Below are 16,924 nucleotides of genomic sequence, written 5' to 3'. Positions count from 1 at the left end.
AATAATAATAAATGTGAATTTTAGGTGAACAAACAACATAGATAGTAATGTCTGTTTACCCAAAGAAAAAAAATCATGACTAAGTAGTATGACGTATTAAAGCTTTCTAATAATCTTGGAGTTCGATTTTCTAATCCTTCCCTGATTCCTTATCTTGCCAAAGTACCTGTTTCACCAAAAAATGTAACTTTCGGCTAAACTATTAAATTTATGTAATAATGAGTTAGATCTAGTTAAGGATAATAACTCTAAATGCAAATCTTGAAAACGCGTGGGAAATGGGGGCAAATCCCATAAATGATTGACGACAATAAATGCAAAATATCCTTAAAGTATGTGCAATAATGGAGGTGTAAATAGCAATAGATGATATTTAAGTAAATAAAGAGAATAATTCACCCTATAATAAATGGATTGGACGAATGTTGTTCCTCACAATGATGAGTGACACAAAGATCCAAGATTTGTAAAAATGTAATCTTTGTATTTTTGCAAGAGAGAGTCTTCTTCTCAAAAGTGTTCTTATCAGAATGAATATTACATGCCTATATCATTGTCTCTTCTTTCTATATATATGAGGCATTTTTCCTAGAAAATTCTCTTTTAATATCCTATCCTAACAAACTAGTCGTTATAGCTCCTATCATCAATATTCAACCTCGACATCGACCCTTGTTGACATCTCGACCACGGCTCTTGTCGACATCTCGACCACGGCTCATGTCGACACTTCGGCCAATGACTTTGCTGCTTCTTGGGTGACCTCGACCGACTCTTTCCTTAATGCCGTATTACGTAAATATTCTTAGGGCGGATTTTGGCATATTGAGTAACAACTACAGGTAACCTTCGAACTTCTTTTGTCAGTTCCGTGGCTGTCTATTTCAATACCAAACCTCCCAGGTAGAACTGGAAACTTTTGTTGTTTTCTGATAAAGAAATTCGATTCATGTTTGCAAAAAGAAAACTAAGTTTTTTCTTCTCGCTATTTTCTTATAACGAATTATTAATTCAATTAATCTGAACAAATCAACCGATTGGTATATTTCAGACTATACTTAATGTATACACTTAATTCATAATTCTAATTATATGGTGTATGATTACATACCAGAACAAGTTAAACAACCTTCGTGGCTTCTAATCATAATCACAGCATTTGAAAATTTTCTTTTTCGTGTAGTCCAAAGCGAAATGAATAATAGCCACCCATTTTAGACTTTAATAATAGTAAGAGTATTAACAAAACACATGGCCAATCATATCATTCTCCTTTGTGACATTAGACAACAAGAAAGATTTGTCTACTTAGCCAACAGCTCTGTGAGTTAAATAATCATATCAAACCCATGGAATGATGAGTTATTTATCAAAAAAATTATGCTTACTATACAAATCACCATCTTGACTCTTGAGTATAAAATTGGAACACGGGGATAGCCGTAAGCTAAAGCAACTTAATTTACATTTCTTTGGGCTCCCATTGAATTTAATGAAATACTAATAATTGGTTGCTCCTCAACGGCCTAGTTTGCCTTTATAGGTTAACTTGACCCCGTCCTCACCAGCGTCCCAAGCAAGCGAATATTTTATACAGACATTTATATTAAATTAATATAATCAAATCCCTGTAAAAAAAAAACGCAATGAATACCGTTGTTTTCTACTACGCATACCAAATTAAATTTTTAGATCCATCTTAGTGTATACGCGCTTCTCATTTTCTTGTAGGATCCAATATAGTCTTATTTTAAGAAATGCATTTAAAATGATAGATACTAGTGAACAAATTTATCGTGATAGGAAAAAGCTAGTTATTTTGGTTAATTCTTTTTTGGTACATTGGAAAAGAAACTAAATAAGATTCTTAAATACGGAGCCTTGGCCTCGATCACTTCTCCTCTCACCTCGTACGGAGTTGTGCCCATGTCCGTTACCCCTAAGATCTCTATTATACGGCTGGTATTGATCCCTGTTCAACCTTGGTTCTCGATCGATGTTTCTTTTGGTAACGGGTCCAAAAGGAACCCTAAGGTGGTCATCTTCGACTCTAATCTTTGATTGATATCGATTATGTATATCGGCCCAAGTAACAGCCGAGTACTCAATCAAGTTCTGCTTCAACTGCTGTGAAGCCATTGAGCTTTGTTCATTTAGTCCTTGGGTGAAAGCTTGAACGGCCCAATCGTCTATGACTGGTGGTAGATCCATTCGTTCCATTTGGAAACGAGATACAAACTCTCTCAGCATCTCGTTCTCTTTTTGCTTTACCTTGAAAATGTTTGACTTCCTAATCTCGACCTTTATGGCTCCGGTGTGTGCTTTTAGAAAAGAATCTACAAGCATGGCAAAAGAATCGATAGAGTTAGGTGGTAAATTATGATACCATAGCATTGCTCCCTTTGACAGGGTTTCCCCGAATTTCTTTAGTAATACGGATTCGATCTCCTCGTCCTCTAGATTATTCCCTTTGATGGCACACGTGTAAGAGGTGACATGCTCGTTGGGGTCGGTCGTTCCATTATATTTAGGAATCTCAGGCATGCGAAACTTCTTGGGGATCAGTTTGGGAGTTACGCTTGGGGGGAAAGGCTTTTGTATGAACTTTTTGGAATCCAAACCCTTCAATATTGGTGGTGCCCCCGTGATATGATCAACCCTAGAGTTATAAGTTTCCACTTTCTTATCGTTTGCTTCGATCCACTTTTCCCCTGATTCTATCCGCTTTGTCAGTTCCTCGAGCATCTTTATAATTTCGGGGTTAGTCCCCGATTCTTGTTCATTTGACCTTACCACAGCTGGACCCGTTCTGTGGGTGACTTCTTGGGGTAGACCAGGCTCAGCCCTGCTCGGTGTCAGGATTTGGCTCTGCAACTGAGCTATCGCCACCTGTTGAGCTTGCAACATTTCGAAGATCATACGCAGGCTAATCCCGTCTTCTCCAATATTTTGGGTATTTCGAACTGCAGATCAGATTCCACCATGGATGCTGTTTTCGGGACCGGAATGCTGGTTCACTTCGATGGCCACATGAGAATTAACATCAATCGGATCCACGACCCGAGTTTCAATGGGGTCAGCGGGTGGCCTTTCATCCCTGGGCGTTCCGTTGTTATTCTCCCCTTGATGGACAGATTCGTTGTCGATATGTAGGGGTATTAATTGAGAATTCATTATTTTTAGCCTGAAAACAAAGACACTTCCAAGAACAAATGTAAAATAGTGTATTTTACAGAGATTTGTATCAAATAACCACTATTATCCTTTGCCCCACGGTGGGCGCCAAACTGTTTACCCAAAAAACGGATAACAATTGAATTTATATGCGGTTCTAAGGATACGTAGTATAACTTTGTACAAATTGAGAAAATATATAAATGAATATCGAAATTAACTGTAAAAGAAATGAATGCAAACCGAATGAATTAATTAGTCTAGGCTTTCAAGTTTGATCACCCTCAGCTGAATGGAGAGTAACGAATACAAGAGCAAAGTGACTCAATATCAAAATCAGAAGAAAAGGCAGTATATTGCTTTATATTCTATGAATCTGAATCTGTATGTGTCTGCGAATGTGGATGTATATGTGTCCTCTTATAAATGATCAAACCCCCTCTCCCTTTATATAGTAGAGAAGTCATATTCTTAATATTATTTTTTAAATACAGCAAAGAATCCCATGATAGATTAATTAATTGGTCTCTCATTGATATGCGCTGTTATTTCCGCCGAGATTCTCGCTCAATTGCGGATATTCCAGCTTTCTGTTTTTGGCTCGAAAAGCTTTCCTTGATCTCGGCCGATCTCGACTTCAATCGGTCTCTATTTTGCTAGATCTCGATCTTGATTGGTGTCTATTTTGCTTGACCTCGATCTTGGCCAATCTTGATCTTGATCGGTCTCTATTTTGCTTGACCTCGATCTTTGTCGATCTCGATCTTGATCGGTCTCTGGGTCTCGAGCTCGGCTACCTAACTTCACATTATGGCTCGATATTACACAAAGTTGACCTTGGTCTATCATGTTCCAATCTCGATTAATCATACGAAGGGCAAACTCGGATTTGACCGTATACAGATAGTCCCCTCGTTTCTCGGAAAGAAGATAGCAAGAAACGATATGAATTTCTGAACTTCGACTAGATGTGTAATGATGTCAGCGACGAGCCCGATTATGACGTATGTGACAAAACTTCCCGTCAATCCAGTTACCAAGGCATTAAATGCATGTCAGTCGTTGGTCAACCACTACCAGTTCTAAACCGTCATTACCAGGCTATAAGGATCCAAACTTTCATACTTAATCAAACTTTTCACTCAAAGCTTCTTCTCTACTCTTGCATCTTCTCCAGAAAATCCCTTTGCCTTATAATTTCCACACCGCATACAACCCTAATTTTCTTTATCCTTGTTCATCAATGGCGAAAACCTCCATAACAGTGCTGTAAAAAGAGGCCGCTTCTTCATCACGACCCGCCGACGGTGAGGATGCGGCGGAGCCTCACCTTGAGGAATTCATTCTAGTAGGGTGTGCAACTGTCATCGACTTTAAGGTCGAAAAAGCCTCCTCGGTACCGGGCCTATGTGAGTCGATCTCAAGGTACCAGTGTACAATCACCGAGAAAATCCTAGACAAAGTGAAAAAGGAATGCAACTGGGGTGAAAAGCATGTGGTGGTCCCATCACCTGAAGAATCGATTATTACCCACGTGGAGGGGTTCTTAAGTGTTTATACTTACCCTTTCACGTTGGGTCCCTTAGACCCTGTCATCGTCGCTTTTTTCAAGAGATACGACGTGACCCTCGGCCAGATTCATCCTTCTTTTTGGAGAATAGTGATTCTCCTCCGATTCTTCTTGAGCAAAATCGAGGGGTATCTTTTTACCCTCGATCACCTTATGCGCCTTTACAGTCCCCGACTCTATCGAGGAGGGCTAATCAAGCTTGCTCGTTGAGCCACTAAAGCCCCGTTCTCGAGCATAGATGAGACTCGTGACCGAGGTTGGATGGGACAATTTGTTCGAATCAGAACTTCAGACCTGATCCCCGCTAATGACATGTCGTTTCCTGAGAAATGGAATATGAATCATGAGTAGTATCCCCCTTTGAACGTTTAATTTTGTGGCTCTGCTTTCCATTTTCTTTATCTACTTTTTCTATGTTTGTTACAGCTGTGGCCCAGATACTGAAACCGATTCCGAAACTTAAACAATAGGTTGAAGGTCTGGTGCTGCAGAGACTGTACTCCAAGCGTGCTTGGATGGAATTATCAAAGGGTCGATGGGAGGCCCGCAGTCATGGTAAGTTACTTTCTTAGAACAGTTATTGTTTTGATCTTCTTCTCTTTTTTACTCCCCTTTTTTCCTTTGTAGGCCTTGGGAAGGATGTTGCCATGAGCCCTCCATCTGGTGACGAAGAAGTCCCTGCTCCGAGGCAGGTTATAGAGAAGAAGAGAAAAGGGGCTCCGAGTTCCCCAGTCTCGAAAAAGAGAAAACCGACGAAGAAATCTTGCAAGCCAAAGGGGAGCTCCGGTATTATGCCTTCCTTCGGACTTGATCTGCTGATTAAAGGATGAGCCCAAAGAAAAAGAAGAGGGGGGTAGCCTGTGTGCGGGCTAATATTGTGATACAACAATCCTCCGAATCGGCGGAGGTCGATAAGGGAGCTCTGGCCATAATTCCTGAACAAGGAAAAATTGAGGCCATTCCGTCCCGAGCTGAGATGGTCGAAGGAGATACCGGCGGCAAGGCTTCTCGGGCAGCAGAAGATATCTCGAGGGACGTGCTCGGGATAGTCGACATTACTAGATCCCCTCATATTTCAGATGCTATGATCCGTGAGGCTAATATATTGGAAAGTCGATCTTACGAGGGTATTCAGGGGTCGACTGATATCCATGGCTTTCTGGATGGGCTCGAGTTTACTGCCTATGAAGATATTATCGGGTTTGGTGGATTACCGGTACGGAAGAAAGCATCATGGTCGGGCACGATCGGGTCTTCATCGAGCCCAAAACTGGTGGACCGATTCCCGGCCCCGAGTGTTAATCCCGACCATAGGCGAAGAATAGTGCTCTCCGTCTCGGAGGATGCCCGAGTTTTCTCTCCCCCGTAGGGATTGCTAGTTACCCTAGGTCCTTGGTGACCGAAGAGGATCACGCCATGATGAACGCGGTAGGATCCGATTGCCTTTTAAACGAGGCCCACCATGCTCTGAATCGGGTAACTTCGAGGGTATCTCTACTGTTTCTTTTATACTTAGAGTTGTAGATAATTCTAACATCTTCTTCCTTGTTTGCAGGATTCGGTGTTGCATCACGAGGCTTACCTCCGAATTCGGGAGGAGCATGAGGCTGAGGTTCGGAACCTTACTGAGAAGAGTGACACCTACAAACTTCTTAGTGAGAAGCTTCAGGAAAATTTGGCAACGACTCCGGATGAGCATGGCGAGATGGCTAAGCAGGTATTTCGAGTGCTTCACGATAGTGAAGATGAATTGGAGATAATTACTAATGATTTGATTCTGCAGGCCCGACAGAGGTTCGAACAAATCGGACGGCTCCAAATGTAGGTGGATGCGATACAGGACGAGGCGGAAGAATTTAAAAAGAACATGGACATTCTAGCCTCGAAAAAGGAGATCGTCCAAGCTCAACTGGAGTCGTCCGAGACCTGACTCCAAGCTACGAAAGAGAAAACCTCGGTGCAGGTCAAAAAGCTCAAGGAGCTTCAACACAGGTTGGAATTGGCCGTTTATGATAAGGTAAACTTGGCCGATGAACTCAAAGTGGCCAGATCCGAGGTGGCCGTAGCCAGATCTGAGGTGGCCGAGGCTAACAAAAGGGCTGATGCTAAAGTGGCCCAGTTTAGGGTCGATGTCGAAGTCAACCATGACAAGGCCAAAGGCATGGTTGAGCATGCAAAATGGCAGGCTTGAAGGGAATCCCTCAAAGTGGTTCATGCCAGGGCTTCGATATCATGGCTGAGGTCGAAAAGGCCACAGTAGAGGAAGCCATGGCCTAGAAGCTATCTTCCCTGAGGAAGACTCCGAGAGTTTGAGCGAATCCGAAGACGGAGAGGATTTCGAGGACGGAGATGCGACCCTCGATGAAGACCAGACCTCTTAGGACTTTTTATTTTATCTTTTTTTTGAGGCCGTGTTTTAATCGTTGTAAAGTTAGGCCGATTTGGCCTTTGTAAAAACTCTTGTATATAAATATAAGGCTTTTCTTGCCCTTTCGGCTCTCATATTTTTCTTTGCTTTTTTGTATTTACAAAGGTCGAAAATTTCTTAGCATAAAATAAGGTTGTGTTCGTGGTTTTGAACAAACCTCGCCTTTATTTCCTTTCTGGGTTTAGGCATTATCGGGGTTCGATGTTTATCAAAGTTTTTCCCGAAAAACATCTTAAGTCTGAAATTTTGCCGAGGGTAGCCTTTTAGAACCGGTTGTGAAAGAACTTTTTTATTTATTGAAGGCCTATTTTTGTTACGGATTTCGGACGTATCTGAGCCGTGTTAAATTGGTTGTATCCTTTTAGTACGGGAGTTACCCATTGGTCTTGTTTTCCCGTTTTATCTGGGCTTGCCCGAGATAGTAGTTCTCGAGTGGGGTGGCCATGACTTTTAGAAATTGGGGCGTTGCCTATTAGGTCTTTAGCTCCCTAGGCCCGATGACTTGGGCTGTTTGAGTCAGATGGCAGTCCCCGAGTGAGGGAGAGATTGTTCGTATTCCGGTTAAGTATTGCCCTTGGGCTTGTTTATATTCGAAAGTACGTAGCTCTTTGCAAAGAAGGAAGATAAAAGAAATTCTGCTAATTTCAAAGCATAAGATGTTTGTAAGGAACATACTTCTCTTTATTCTCGATCGAAACAGGGTTCGAGCAATCTATATGGGCATGGTTCGATTTGACCGTTTCACCCTTACAATAAATCCTATTTATTGAGATCCTCCCTTAATGAAGTAGTTTCCTTTCTAGAGTTGATATGTGAAGATAATGCATATCCGAGGGTACCTTCCCCCCTAGTATTCGAGGTTGATTGCAAAGGAACCTCGGATAATATCGAATGGATCTCCGATGCCAATTCGTAATCGGGTTTAATTCTAAGTTAGCATGATTCATCATTGCCTCGTTAAAAACCTTGCCGAAAAAACTATTTGGAACAAAACTCGGTCCGAGGAAAAAAGAGCGCAACACGTGCTTTCAGACCTAAGGACTTCGTGCCGTTTGCTAAAAAGTCCGTCGTCGTTTCTTGTCGATCACTTGCATGTGTTAATCTGAAAATAGAAAAAGGATGAAAAAAAGAGCGTACCTTAGTAGTAGTACCATTTTAGGCGAGATATGTTCCAATTGCTTGGTAGTTTTCCCCGTTCATTATTCCGAGCTTGTAAGACCCTTTTCCGGTGACCTCGAGAATTTTGTACGGTCCATCCCAATTCGAACTCAATTTTTTTTATTAGGATTTCGGGTGTTGAGGGTGACTTTTCTTAGCACTAAGTCCCCGACATTAAAATATTGAAGATTAGTTCTTTGATTGTAATATCTCTCGATTCGTTGCTTTTGGGTAGCTAATCGGATGAGGGCGGTTTCACGCCTTTCGTCCAATAGTTCTAGGCTCGTATTCATGGCCTCGTTATTTGATTCCTTTGTTGCATATCGGAACCGGATGCTCGGATCTCCGACTTCGATAAGTATTAGAGCTTTGGCGCCATAAACTAATGAGAATGGGGTAGCCCCGGTATTGGATTTTGAGGTTGTGCGATATGCCTAAAGAACTTCGGGTGGAATTTATTTTCACTTTCCTTTGGCGTCGGTTAACCTCTTCTTAAGATTTTGGATGATGGTTTTGTTGGTTGATTCAGCTTGCCCGTTCCGGCTAATATGATAAGGCATTGATAGGATTCTTTTGATCTTACGATCTTCAAGAAATTTGGTTACTTTGCTGCCAATGAATTGTTTCCCGTTATCACACACAATTTCGGATGGCACCCCGAATCGACATATGATGTGATCCCAAATGAAGTCAATGACTTCCTTCTCCCTAAGTTTCTCGAGAGCCTGCGTTTCAACCCACTTAGAAAAATAATCAGTCATAAATAAAATAAATTGAGCTTTACCTGGTGCCAATGGAAGGGGGTCGATGCTGTCTATTTTCCACTTCATGAATGGCTATGGTGACATGACCGAATGGAGCAATTCCCCGGGTTGGTGAATCATTGGTGCATGCTTTTGACATTTGTCACATTTTCGAACAAACTCTTTCGTATCTTTTTCCATGTCGATCCAGTAATAGCCGGCTCTGATTACCTTTTGAATCAATGATTCGGCACCGTAGTGGTTTCCGCAAGTGCCTTCGTGAACTTCCCTTAGAACGTACTCGGTGTCTCCCGGTCCCAGACATATCGCTAATGGACCATTGAAAATTCTTCTAAATAAGGTTCCATTTTCGGTCAAAGTGAATCGCGTTGCCTTCGTGCGTAGGGCCCTAGATTTCTTCGGATCTGAGGGAAGCTTTCTGGTCTTCAAATACTCTATGTACTTATTTCTCCAATCCCAGGTCAAGCTCGTGGAATTTATCTCAGCGTGATCTTCTTCAACTACTGATCTCATAAGTTGCACGACGGCCCCTGAATCGAGCTCGTTATCCTCGATTGATGACCCTAAGTTTGCGAGAGCATCAGCCTCACTATTCTGATCTCGAAGCATATGTTGCAAAGTCCACTCCTTAAATTGGTGCAAAGTTACTTGTAACTTATCTAGGTATCTTTGCATTCGATCTTCTCTAACTTCGAAGGTTCCGTTAACCTGATTCACTACGAGGAGGGAGTCGCATTTGGCCTCGATCACCTCCGCTCCCAAGCCCTTGGCTAGTTCGAAACCTGCGATCATGGCCTCATATTCGGCTTCATTGTTAGTCAATTTCACAGTTCTAATAGATTGTCTAACCCCATTGCATGTGGGTGGTTTTAGTACGATGTCGAGCCCGAACCCTTTCGCGTTCGAAGCACCATCCGTGAAGAGGGTCCAAATTCTTGAGGACGTACCTGAGTTTATCAATAGTTCTCTTTCGACCTCGGGTCCTAGGGCCGGTGTGTAGTTAGCTATGAAGTCTGCCAAAATTTGAGACTTAATTGTTGTTCGGGGTCGATATTCGATATCATACCCGCTGATTTCTATGTCCCATTAGGCCAACCGTACCGAAAGCTCGGGTTTATGCAAAAGATTTCAAAGTGGATAAGTTTTTACAACACATATGGGGTGACATTGAAAGTATGGTTTTAGTTTCCTAGATGCGTTTAATAAAGTGAGCGCCAATATTTCTAGGTGGGGATATCTAGTTTCAGCCTCGCCTAAGGTCCGACTGACATAATAAATGGGAAATTGCATACCTCGTTCTTACCGGACTAGGACTCCACTTACCGCTACCTCTGATACTGCTAAATATAAGTAAAGTTATTCGTCTGCCTTTGGTGTGTGAAGCAGTGGCAGGTTCGATAAGTACTGTTTAAGCTCATCCAAGGCCTGTTGGCATTCCCAGGTCCATGTGAAATTATTTTTCTTCTTTAGCAACGAGAAAAACTGATGGCCTTTATCGGAGGACCTCGAGATGAATCGCCCTAGGGCGGCCATGCACCCGGTTAACTTTGATCTTGTCAGGATTAATCTCGATTCCTCGGCTAGATACCATGAACCCGAGATATTTGCCTGACCCGACCCCGAATGCACATTTTTTCGGGTTTAGCTTCATGTTGTACTTCTTCAATATATTGAGAGTTTCCTACAAGTGCTTTAAACAGTCCTCTGCTCGCAGGGACTTAACTAGCATGTCATCAGTGTAAACTTTCATAGATTTCCCTATTTGTTTTCGAACATCCGATTTACTAGGCGTTGATAAGTGGCACCAACATTTTTTAATCCAAATGGAATTACATTGTAGCAGTAGGTACCATACTTATTGATGAACAAGGTCTTTTCTTGATCATCCGGGCTCATTGTATTTGATTGTACCCGGAATAGGCATAGAGAAAACTGAGGATCTCGTGACTGGCCGTGACATCGATCATGCAATCGATATTAGGCAAAGGAAAAGAATCCTTGGGGCATGCTTTATTTACATCCTTGTAATCTATACACATTCTTCGTTTGTTTCCTTTTTTAGGGACTACTACAACGTTTGCTAACCATTCGGGGTATTTTACTTCTCGGATGGACCCTATTTTAAGAAGCTTGGTTACCTCGTCCTTGACGAAAACATGTTTGACCTCAGACTGGGGTCTTCTTTTTTGCTTCACCGGATGGAACTTCCGATCCAAGCTTAGTCTATGGGTGGTGATTTCCGGTGGGATCCCTGTCATGTCAAGATGGGACCAAGTAAAACAATCCATGTTAGCTATAAGAAATTGGATAAGCTTTTTCCCGAGCTTAGGATTTAACCTCGTGCCCAGGTATACCTTTTGTTCGGGCAGGTGTTCGATTAGTATGACTTGCTCCAGCTCTTCGACCGTTGATTTGGTAATGTCGGAATCATCGGGGATAATGAAGGATCGAGGGACCCCATAATCATCATCTTCGCCAAACTCCTACTTCTCTAGTTGGGTCGAGACCGGCATTTGTGATTGCCATTTGGTCTCCTATTTTTCCTTCGAATTTGACCCCTTTGTCGATGAGAGTGACGATATTAGAATCACTTCATCGACGGCAAGCATTTTCTTTGCGGCGGGTTGCTCCCCATAGATTGTTTTGATTCTCTCTGGTGTTGGGAATTTTAGAACCCGGTGAAGGGTCGAGGGTACTTCTCTCATGTTGTGGATCCATGGTCTCTCGAACAGGGAGTTATACCTCATGTCGTCTTCGATCACGTGGAACTTCATTTCTTGGATGGTCCTGGCCATGTTTACTGGCAAAGTTATCTCGCCCTTAGTAGTTTCACATGCCATGTCAAATCTGTTTAGTACCAGGGCCGCGGGAACAACCTGGTCCTATAGACCGAGTTGCTCTATGACCCTCGATAGAAGGATGTTGGCCGAACTACCTGGATCAATTAACACACGCTTAACTTGAGTCTTATTCATGAGTACAGATATTACCAGTGCATCATTATGGGGCTTTATGATTCCTTCTGCGTCTTCGTCCTTGAAGGACAAGGTTCCTTTCTGTATGTAATCCTGAGCCCGAGATCGCTTCTCCCTACAATCGATACCTTAGTGCGTTTAAACACTAGCCCTTGGGGAATATCGATCCCTCCAATAATCATATGAATAATGCGTTGCGGTTCTTCTTGCTCATTTTGCCTATTGAACTCTCTGTTTTTGAAGTAATTCTTGGCCCGATCACTTAAAAACTCCTGAAGGTGCCCTTCATTGAATAACCGGGCTACTTCTTCTCTCAACTGCCTGTAATCTTCCGTTCTGTGGCCATAGGTGCAATGATACTTGCATACTTGATTGGGATTTCTCTGGGCTGGATCGTCTACAGAGGTCGAGGGCATTTAGTATCTTTGATGCGTCCGATAGCCGATACGATGGTGGATGCATCAACATTGAAGTTATACTCCGACAATCGCGGTGCTTCCTTAGGTCCAGGTATGCCTGTCGAAACCATTCTTCCTCATCAGACCTCGAGAGACTTGGCCTCGATCACTTCGCCTCTCACCTCATACGGAGTTGTGCCCATGTCTGTTGCTCCTACGATCTTTATTATACGGCTGGTATTGATCCATGTTCAACCTTGGTTCTCGATCGATGTTTCTTTTGGTAACGGGTCCAAAAGGAGCCCCCCAGCTGGTCATCTTCGACTCTAATCTTTGATTGATATCGATTATGTATATTGGCCCAGGTAACAGCCGGGTACTCAATCAAGTTCTGCTTCAACTGCTGTGAAGACATTGAGCTTTGTTCATTTAGTCCTTGGGTGAAAGCTTGAACGGCCCAATTGTCTGTGACTAGTGGTAGATCCATTCGTTCTATTTGGAAACGAGATACAAACTCTCTCAGCATCTCGTTCTCCTTTTGCTTTACCTTGAAAAGGCCAGACTTCCTAATCTCGACCTTTATGGCTCCGGTGTGTGCTTTTAGAAAAGAATCTACAAGCATGGCAAAAGAATCGATAGAGTTAGGTGGTAAATTATGATACCATAGCATTGCTCCCTTTGACAGGGTTTCCCCGAATTTCTTTAGTAATACGGATTCGATCTCCTCGTCCTCTAGATTATTCCCTTTGATGGCACACGTGTAAGAGGTGACATGCTCGTTGGGGTCGGTCGTTCCATTATATTTAGGAATCTCAGGCATGCGAAACTTCTTGGGGATCAGTTTGGGAGTTACGCTTGGGGGGAAAGGCTTTTGTATGAACTTTTTGGAATCCAAACCCTTCAATATTGGTGGTGCCCCCGTGATATGATCAACCCTAGAGTTATAAGTTTCCACTTTCTTATCGTTTGCTTCGATCCACTTTTCCCCTGATTCTATCCGCTTTGTCAGTTCCTCGAGCATCTTTATAATTTCGGGGTTAGTCCCCGATTCTTGTTCATTTGACCTTACCACAGCTGGACCCGTTCTGTGGGTGACTTCTTGGGGTAGACCAGGCTCAGCCCTGCTCGGTGTCAGGATTTGGCTCTGCAACTGAGCTATCGCCACCTGTTGAGCTTGCAACATTTCGAAGATCATACGCAGGCTAATCCCGTCTTCTCCAATATTTTGGGTATTTCGAACTGCAGATCAGATTCCACCATGGATGCTGTTTTCGGGACCGGAATGCTGGTTCACTTCGATGGCCACATGAGAATTAACATTAATCGGATCCACGACCCGAGTTTCAATGGGGTCAGCGGGTGGCCTTTCATCCCTGGGCGTTCTGTTGTTATTCTCCCCTTGATGGACAGATTCGTTGTCGATATGTAGGGGTATTAATTGAGAATTCATTATTTTTAGCCTGAAAACAAAGACACTTCCAAGAACAAATGTAAAATAGTGTATTTTACAGAGATTTGTATCAAATAACCACTATTATCCTTTGCCCCACGGTGGGCGCCAAAGTGTTTACCCGAAAAACGGATAACAATTGAATTTATATGCGGTTCTAAGGATACGTAGTATAACATTGTACAAATTGAGAAAATATATAAATGAATATCGAAATTAACTGTAAAAGAAATGAATGCAAACCGAATGAATTAATTAGTCTAGGCTTTCAAGTTTGATCACCCTCAGCTGAATGGAGAGTAATTCTTTTTTGGTACATTGGAAAAGAAACTAAATAAGATTCTTAAATACGGAGCCTTGGCCTCGATCACTTCTCCTCTCACCTCGTACGGAGTTGTGCCCATGTCCGTTACCCCTAAGATCTCTATTATACGGCTGGTATTGATCCCTGTTCAACCTTGGTTCTCGATCGATGTTTCTTTTGGTAACGGGTCCAAAAGGAACCCTAAGGTGGTCATCTTCGACTCTAATCTTTGATTGATATCGATTATGTATATCGGCCCAGGTAACAGCCGAGTACTCAATCAAGTTCTGCTTCAACTGCTGTGAAGCCATTGAGCTTTGTTCATTTAGTCCTTGGGTGAAAGCTTGAACGGCCCAATCGTCTATGACTGGTGGTAGATCCATTCGTTCCATTTGGAAACGAGATACAAACTCTCTCAGCATCTCGTTCTCTTTTTGCTTTACCTTGAAAATGTTTGACTTCCTAATCTCGACCTTTATGGCTCCGGCGTGTGCTTTTAGAAAAGAATCTACAAGCATGGCAAAAGAATCGATAGAGTTAGGTGGTAAATTATGATACCATAGCATTGCTCCCTTTGACAGGGTTTCCCCGAATTTCTTTAGTAATACGGATTCGATCTCCTCGTCCTCTAGATTATTCCCTTTGATGGCACACGTGTAAGAGGTGACATGCTCGTTGGGGTCGATCGTTCCATTATATTTAGGAATCTCAGGCATGCGAAACTTCTTGGGGATCAGTTTGGGAGTTACGCTTGGGGGGAAAGGCTTTTGTACGAACTTTTTGGAATCCAAACCCTTCAATATTGGTGGTGCCCCCGTGATATGATCAACCCTAGAGTTATAAGTTTCCACTTTCTTATCGTTTGCTTCGATCCACTTTTCCCCTGATTCTATCCGCTTTGTCAGTTCCTCGAGCATCTTTATAATTTCGGGGTTAGTCCCCGATTCTTGTTCATTTGACCTTACCACAGCTGGACCCGTTTTGTGGGTGACTTCTTGGGGTAGACCAGGCTCAGCCCTGCTCGGTGTCAGGATTTGGCTCTGCAACTGAGCTATCACCGCCTGTTGAGGTTGCAGCATTTCGAAGATCATACGCAGGTTGATCCCGTCTTCTCCAATATTTTGGGTATTTCGAACTGCAGATCAGATTCCACCATGGATGCTGTTTTCGGGACCGAAATGCTGGTTCACTTCGATGGCCACATGAGAATTAACATCAATCGGATCCACGACCGGAGTTTCAATGGGGTCAGCGGGTGGCCTTTCATCCCTGGGCGTTCCGTTGTTATTCTCCCATTGATGGCCAGATTCGTTGTCGATATCTAGGGGTATTAATTGAGAGTTCGTCATTTTTAGCCTGAAAATAAAGACACTTCCAAGAACAAACGTAAAATAGTGTGTTTTACATAGATTTGTATCAAATAACCACGCGCCAAACTGTTTACCTCAAAAATGGATAACAATTGAATTTATACGCGGTTCTAAGGATACGTAGTATAACTTGGTACAAATTGAGAAAATATATAAATGAATATCGAAATTAACTGTAAAAGAAATGAATGCAAACCGAATGAATTAATTACTCTCCAACTGAATGGAGAGTAACGAATACAAGAGCAAAGTGACTCAATATCAAAACCAGAAGAAAAGGCAGTATATTGCTTTATATTCTATGAATCTGAATCGGTATGTGTCTGCGAATGTGGATGTATATGTGTCCTCTTACAAATGATCAGACCCCTTTTATATAGTAGGGAAGTCCTATTCTTAATATCATTTGTTTAAATACAGCAAGGAATCCCATGATATATTAATTAATTGGCCTCTCATTGATATGCGCCGTGATTTCCGCCGAGATTTTCGCTCAATTACGGATATTCTGACTTTCTATTTTTTGGCTCGATAAGCTTTCCTTGATCTCGGACGATCTCGACTTCGATCGGTCTCTATTTTGCTCGATCTCGATCTTTACCAATCTCGATCTTGATCGGTGTCTATTTTGCTTGACCTCGATCTTGGCCAATCTTGATCTTGATCGGTCTCTATTTTGCTTGACCTCGATCTTGGTCGATCTTGATCTTGATCGGTCTCTGGGTCTCGAGCTCGGCTGCCTAACTTTGCATCGTGGCTCGATATTTCACAAAGTTGAACCTTGGTCTATCATGTTCCAATCTCTATTAATCATATGAAGGGGAAACTCAAATTTGACCGTATACACTTTCGTAAGCCACACGGTTTAAATCACCTAGAAGAAGAAATTTCTTTTCCTTCGTGTTTGTGACTTTCGTGGTTGATAGTTATCTTATTTGCTTTCGGCAAATATTTGTAATCTTCAATTATTATAGCCCTATAATCTTGACAGCAAGCAGACAGTTCCGTATAGGGTGAAATATGATATAACACGTGGTCATCTAAAGGAAAGACATGTGGAACCCTAGAGGGGGATGGCCGAAGGCCGAACACAGCCATTCCGCTTGTCACCGAAAGGGATAACGTTCATAAAAATGTATAAAATGCTTTGTGCCCGGTAGCATTTAATAAGGAATATTCTGCAGCATTAAGAGCGACGGCCCGTTACAGAGAATTTGACATTTATATTCACTGTTACATCTTCATCCCCTCATAATTGAGACTAAAGGAGGGCACAATCCTAGGACCTCCTTCCCTAGATACAACTATAAATAGTGAGCTCAGTTATCGTTAA

The sequence above is a fragment of the Nicotiana tabacum genome, chromosome 19 (assembly GCF_000715075.1).
Source record: "Nicotiana tabacum cultivar K326 chromosome 19, ASM71507v2, whole genome shotgun sequence".
Lineage (NCBI taxonomy): Eukaryota > Viridiplantae > Streptophyta > Magnoliopsida > Solanales > Solanaceae > Nicotiana > Nicotiana tabacum.
This window is presented reverse-complemented; position numbering follows the sequence as displayed.